The sequence below is a fragment of the Herpailurus yagouaroundi genome, unplaced genomic scaffold (assembly GCF_014898765.1).
Source record: "Herpailurus yagouaroundi ecotype Mexico unplaced genomic scaffold, PumYag 100, whole genome shotgun sequence".
NCBI classification, from domain to species: Eukaryota; Metazoa; Chordata; class Mammalia; order Carnivora; family Felidae; genus Herpailurus; species Herpailurus yagouaroundi.
The window spans coordinates 21,623,538-21,630,610 of NW_024412391.1; the positions used below are offsets into that span (position 1 = coordinate 21,623,538).

Genomic DNA, 7,073 nt, shown 5'->3' on the forward strand with positions numbered 1-7,073 from the left:
ATTTTGAATAAAACAACAAGCTAGGTCAATTTCAAATTATTTAAATATCTGTACCCAAAGAAAAGGAAATAACAAAAATTCTCTAAAAAGCTTATGAGGTTTTATAATTTTTCCAGAAATAAGTAGGGAAATTGCTTTTTATCATATAGACTTTAAATTTGGGGAAAAGAAATTATATGAACTGTTAAGAGGTAAAGTGAGGCATATTAAATAGTTTGAGTTTATTTGAGCAAAAGCCAATTTGAATGGGGCAGCACCAAGCCAGAAGTGCTTAGGGAGAAGTCTACTGACAGGAGCTCTGGTAGAGACTTTTATAGGGAAAAGGTGAAAGCAAAGCGAGACAATTATTTTTTTTAATGTTTATTTATTTTTGAGAGAGAGAGAGAGAGAGAGAGAGCGCGAGCCAGAGCATGCGGGGGGGGGGGGGGATGCAAAGAGAGAGGGAGACATGGAATCATGAAGCAGGCTCCAGGCTCTGAGCTGTCAGCACAGAGCCCGATGTGAGGCTGGAACTCACAGACCTTGAGATCATAACCTGAGCCAAAGTCGGATGTTTAATGGACTGAGCTACCCAGGAGCCCCAGAGCAAGGCAATTATTGATTGGCTATAGCTTAAAGGTCTAGCTGGCTGTAATGTGTTTGTCTTTAGGTCTCAATTTTGTTATCTTGAGGCGTTAGATTTTGGTTTGCTTGGCCTGTAGGCCACCACAGCTTTAGAGCCACTTTAGAACCACACTAATATTATTCTCCCACCAAAATGTTCAGGGGCAGAGGTACATATAGAACAGCCATAGGACCACCAACTAAAGGAGTGCCTATGGAATAGCTGGACCAACTTTGTCCCTTCCCATTTCTTAAACACAAGGAGCACTTGGCTGAGGCTTTTAAACCAAACTGAAGCCTTGAGAACTGGTCTCTAAAAAACGCTGGGTGGAAAGGTCCAGCCCTCTGAGCACAGTGGCTGGTTCCCAGGTCACCAGCCCCTTTCCAGAGGTGCGTCTGAGGTCACCTCATTGACATAACAAGAGACACCTTTATCCCTCTGGGGGTGGGGGGGGGACTTCAAGGGTTTTACTTATTTATTTTTTGAGAGAGAGTACACCAGCTGGAGTGGGGGAGGGGCTGAGAGGAAGAGAAAGGATACCAGCCGGCTCCTCTCTGTCAGTTGTGGGACCCTTAACCTGCTGAGCCACCCAGGCACCCCAAGAAATTGCAAGGGTTTTAGGAGCTCTGTAACAAAAACAGGATGAAGATCAAACACATATTTCTTATTATAAATCATAACATCATAGGTGGGTGCATATTTTGGATTGGGGCTGAGTCTTCCCGGTTTTTGTTCTTTTTATATAACAACCCTCTTTATCTTTTTTAATACTCTTTGTCAGGAAGCCTAGTTTCATATTAATATGGCTAGTCCAGCTTTCTTCTGCTTACTGTTCTCAAAGTACTATATCTTCTCCCTTCCTCTTACTTCCAGCCTTTCTGCGTCTTTTTACTTAAAAGGTTTCTCCTGGGGGTGTCTGGGTGACTCAGTCAGTTCAGCATCTAAGTCTGGATTTCAGCTCAGGTCATGATGTCATGGTCGTGATGGAGCCGCGCATCTGGCTCTGTGCTGAGTGTGGAGCCTGCTTAAGATTTTCTCCTCACCCTCTGCCCTCTCCTGCTCTGGCGCACGCTCCTGCTTGCGCTGGGGGGGGGGGGGGGGGCCGGTGTGTGCCGCTCTCTCAAATTAATTAATTAATTTAATTAAACGTTTCTCCTGCAGGCAGCATGCAGTTGAGACTTGTTTTAACCCAGTCTGACAACATCTGCCTTTTAACTGGTGTGTTTAGTGAGGAGGGAGCCTGAGGCAAGCTGACAGGCCGCAAACGCCCCCACCCCCAGGTGGGAGATGTGTTGATATTCCTCAGGCACTCCTGGCTGCCCAAGAACAAAGGAAAAGGGGGGAAACAAACCTTTAACTGATAGAGATCTGTCTGCAGGACCTGTTTCGACCACCCCTCCATAATGAGGTGGGAAACAAAGGCAGGAGGAAACGTTAGAATTAAATCTCCTTAGAACTTGCGGCCCATTGACAAATACTTGAGGCTGGCAGAGTAAAACGTTTCTCCAGGAACTCCCTGCAGTCTTAATGCTAATGCTTTGCTAGGGGAAAAACAACCTTAGCTTGACAATAGCTAGGCCTCCAGTACCTTGGGAATCTTCCTTAGCATATTAAAATCTCACTGGAAACTTCTGAACTTTTCCTCCCCCAACCCCGTAGTATATAACCAGTCTCTCCTCATGGTCCCAGGACAGCTCTTTCTGCCCACAGATCCTGTCCCTGTGCTTCAATAAAATCACCCTTTTGCACCAAAGACGTCTTCGAGAATTCTTTCTCGGTCATCAGGCTCCAGACCCCACAAACCCCATTATCACCCCAAAACCTCATCGTTTAGCCCATTTGCACAAAATGTAATTATCAATATAGTTGATTTAAACCTCTGATATTGCTACTTGCTTTCCTTTTATATCTTATCTTTTTTATCTGTTATGACTTTCTTGCCTTCTTTTGGGTTTCTTTAATATTTTTTGTCGTTCCATTTCATCTACTGGCTTCTTAACTGTATTTCTTTTTATTATATTGCTAATGTTTTGATATGCCCCGATTCGAGAGACCCCCCCCAAAAACAAACCACCAGAGTCCAGAGTCAAAGCAAGCAGCAAGGGTCGTTTATTGCAGGTTCAAACCCGGTCCTCTGCGCACTCCTTGCCGGTGACACTAAGAGGCCCCTAGCGAGGATCTTACAGCTTCTTTTATAGACAGGCACAAACATGTTAGGGATTTTTCGAGGTTACAGAGCTGTTATTGGTTGACATTTAAATTTGAACACTCAGCAGAACTTGATTGGTTCCCGCCTTTAGGTCAGACCACAACCGGGCACGCGCTGGCTGGTTTCGGGAAGGGGGGGGAGGGGGCGGTCTTTTCTTTGCAGTTGTGAGTACACCTGGTAATTTTTCTCTTAGTCTCTCAGTTTGTTCTAAGACTAACATTAGGATCACTTACCTCATCAGTGTCTATTTACTATCGATATTGTCGCTATTCACACTTTACATTTTATACCCAACAGTTTGTTTCCCATTTTTCAATTATCACTTTCCACTTGACATTTTACATTCCCCGCTTCACAAATGTAATAACCTTACAACAGTGCAATTCCATTTACTCCCCTGCTTTTACAGACCTAATAATTGGAAAGGAGAAAGTGAAACCGCCACACTCAGACATTATTGCTTATACAGAAAACGCAAAAGGGTATATAAATTATTGAAAAAATAGAGCTTATCAGGTAGCTGGATATAAGATTAATATATAAGTCAGAGGTATTTCTATTCACCAGCAAGAAACAGCTAGAAAACCTAATTAAAGAGAAGATTCAAAACTTGTGCAAGACTGCTATGAAGGAAAGTCATTTATCTTCGCTAAAATATATTATAGGAGACCCAAATAAATGGACTTAAGATTTCTCTACTCTTGCCCCTTTCCATAGGTGCATCCAAAGTCATTGTGTGATCCCGGGCTCTCATTGACTCCTGCCTTCAGGAGCCTGCATGTTCTGGATACAAGAGCTGTGAGGTAAGAGGAAGCACTGTTTCCTCCCGCTGTAGGACCTACAATTCTCCTGTATTCAGGAAGCACTGTTTCCTCCCGCTGTAGGACCTACAATTCTCCTGAATTCAGGCAAGCTTCTCAGCTACCTGGGCAGAGATAAAAGGAACAGTATTTAGTGGTCTGGAGTAGACTGCTGGCCACACAGAAAAGAGCAGGGGCAAAAAACCTTGAGCAAACTGACAATAAGTCATAAAGTAAAAGCAGATGACCTTGAACAGAAGGAGTGCAGAGTGCTGATTATATGAGAATCTTGTCCCTTCCTCTAGGAAGCCACAGGTAAAAACTGGAGAGGGCAATCAGTGTGAAGTGTTGATCATCTACATGAGAGATCGGAGCATTGGCATTTTTCTGTATTATTTCACATGTGAAACATTTATCCTCAGTGGTGGATGAAGTCAGGAAAAATATGCATATAACCCTACTCATGCATTTCTTTAGAGAAACAATGTCATGGCATATATGCCGTTTATTTCTGTGCTTTATTCATGCCAGGTAGGTGGTGGCTTGTGATGATAATCAGCTAGTTATAGAGAAGGAAAAGCTATAGTGTCTTAACATGTGTATAGTATAGTAGGAGTAAATTATGACCTATAGTATGAGGATAAGATGATTATATAAATAACCTACAAATTATGTGGAAGAAAATCAGTTTTGAATTGAGTCATACCCGGAATGCCATGTGAGTTCAAAACATGAAGACATCAAATGTGGTTTAAAAAATCTGAATAAGCTTGGAGCTGGAGGTGATATTTAAGGCTTAACTTACCAGAAGAATTTAGCAGGCTGAAATTGTAAAGGGAGTCCGGATGGAGGGGATGGCAAAAAGAAAGACACAGTGGAAGAGAGACAAAAGGCATATATAAATGGTAACAGACATTGCATTTTGAACTACAGATATCTCAGGTTGGTGACATCTAACAGGCAGTTGGGAATTTTTCTATTGGTGTAGAATTGGGACTCTTCTGTGTTGAGGTGGTAGTGAGGAGAGAAATCTCTACAGGAAAGAGAGGAAACCTGAAGATAGGATTTTGAGGATCACCTCAAAATCGAAGGAGAGAAAATATCCAACAACAGAAAGAAAAAATAAAAAGGACGATACCGCAGACCTAAAGATGAGGGGCCAGAAGCATTTAAGGAAGGTGATGAGCTGTGGAAGATGAATACCAAGAAAAGGCAACTTGCTGGGGGAGTTAGATGCTGACTAGTTTCAAACTATGCAGGGGTTTCTGACTAAATCAATCGAGTGGAGGCATATTGTTCCTTAGACTCAAGGTCAGTCTCTCTGTTCCCTCTTGGACCTCTTGCTCAAGCTCCTTCAGCTGGAGTGGAGAGAGGATTCCTTCTCAAGAAGGAAAGCTCGAATGGTACCAACCTCTCAGCTTCGGGCTGCTCAAGTGAATTTATTCCTGAAGAGCTAAAGGAAGAGACTGACACTCGATTCAGAGTCCTAGTACTTGATGTCTTCTAGTCCTGAAATAAGAGCAAGGTTGGTTTTGACAGATTTAAGAGAGAGGCGTAATATAGCAATAAACAATTGTAGACATTTCTTAATCCAAAAGATATATATTTGGAATTGCACTGAATCTTTCATGATTATTTATGAAGCCATCTCACTTTTTCAAGCGGTTGAAAAACAAGTATTTGTTAATATTTAGTGTTGCCTTTAGTGTGTCTTTTGATTCTGTCTTTAACATTAATGGTTCAGTATCAGAGAAAGATCTATAGGGTACTCAAAAGTAACACACTTAAGCTCTACTCTTTTACAGGGAAGTCTTTAAAAAAAGAAAAAAACAAAACAATCTTCCCAACCTAGGCTCCACAATCTGGGTTACATTTTAAATTTTAGATTAATAAGATGGGGTGCCCAGCTAGCACAGTCCATGGAACGTGCAATCCTTGATCTCGGAGTTGTAAGTCTGAGCTCCACGTTGGGCACAGAGATTGCTTAAAAAAATAAAATCTTTTTAAAAATGTAGATTAATAATAAATGTAGCTCAAGAATACACAAAATAAAGTAGATGAAACTTGATGTGTTGCCTAAATCAAAAAGGTAGTGGATGCAAAAAGTAAGAGTTCAATTTAAATTTAATTAAACAGAGGATTCTCCGAAACAGAGAAGGTGTTTGGTGATGTGTAAAAATAGGAAAGCTTTCCTTTAAAAAGAACATATTACCTGAACATATGAAAAGGTTTACAGTAGAGGGAGTTGTGGTGAAGAGAGGGATATGCTTAAATTTAGTTTTTCCAAAAGTCCATATGGACATTTAAAATTAGAATTATCAAGCAAAATATATATATATATATATATATATTATTTTATATAATGTCAGAAACTTCTGCAACAAGCATCTGGAGAAATCTTTATTTTTAGAAGTTTCGAGCATTACACTGGTTGCTTTGGCAGTAGTCATACTTGGAAATTACATGCTCAGTTTTCCTCTCCCAAACTCATCAATCAGCAAAATCATTCCCCATCCCCTGGGGAGGGATAAGAGAAGAGGCAGAAAGAGAGAAAAGTGTTTCTCCCATACTATTCTGGAAATTCCTTCCCCTCAAGGATACAAAATGCTGGGGGGAAAAAAGTGCTCCCCTAACACCTCGTCTATAGGGTGACCTGTTTGTTGGGGACAGTCACAGTTTATACCCCCTGTCCTCAGGCGATCATTAGTAGTGACACCTTTTAATTCTCAAAATGGCCCAATTTAGACAATAAATTATATGGACCCTCTACATATGTAGCAATTACCCAGTGTAAATTCAAGAGACCCATAAATTTCCAAGACTATACTTTCAAGGATCATTTCTACAGTTTGTTACTAGAGAAGTTTCTCTGAAAGTATAGAGCTCCGGAAACCACCAGCAGGAGACACAGCAATCTCTCCTGAGCATAGAGCCGATTCTCGGTGTTTCTGCAACTGCCATTCACCATTGATACTGTTTCTTTTCTTCTTTGGGAGAGCAAGAGGGAGAGGATGCAGTCTGAAGAAAGAAAGAGACAGAGAGAGAGGAAGGAAGGAAGGAAGAAGTTTTATAATACTTTCTGCTGAGCCTACAAAATGGAGAAATATGAAATCACAAAAAAATATAAAATCAAACATGCAATAAAATTGACGACATCAATTAGATTTGATAGTATGATTAACTTCATATATGAGTTAGTTTAAACTGCTTAGAAATAAGCAGTTTTTGTATATTTTTAAATTTTAATTGTAGAATTGTTAGCCATCTTCATTAAAACGATTTGTACTTCTTTATTCATTCTTCCCATGAGAGAAAGTCCTCACACAATCATGAGTTCAAGCAAATGAGTGCACTGAAATACTTCATCTATTTTTGAGAGAATATTAAGGTCCACAGATAGAAAATAGACCAAAATCCCTTTTCTGGGTTAATAATTCCCAATGCTATTCCCATCCCTCCT

General features: G+C 40.6%; 1 non-coding gene across 1 annotated transcript; it reads left to right on the plus strand.

Annotated features, from left to right (window-relative positions):
• Window positions 1-6,430: 6,430 nt before the first annotated feature.
• LOC121029032 (small nucleolar RNA U3) lies at window positions 6,431-6,635 on the plus strand. The gene has a single exon (XR_005789546.1). It is a non-coding gene; the product is annotated as a small nucleolar RNA U3 (small nucleolar RNA).
• Window positions 6,636-7,073: the final 438 nt, after the last annotated feature.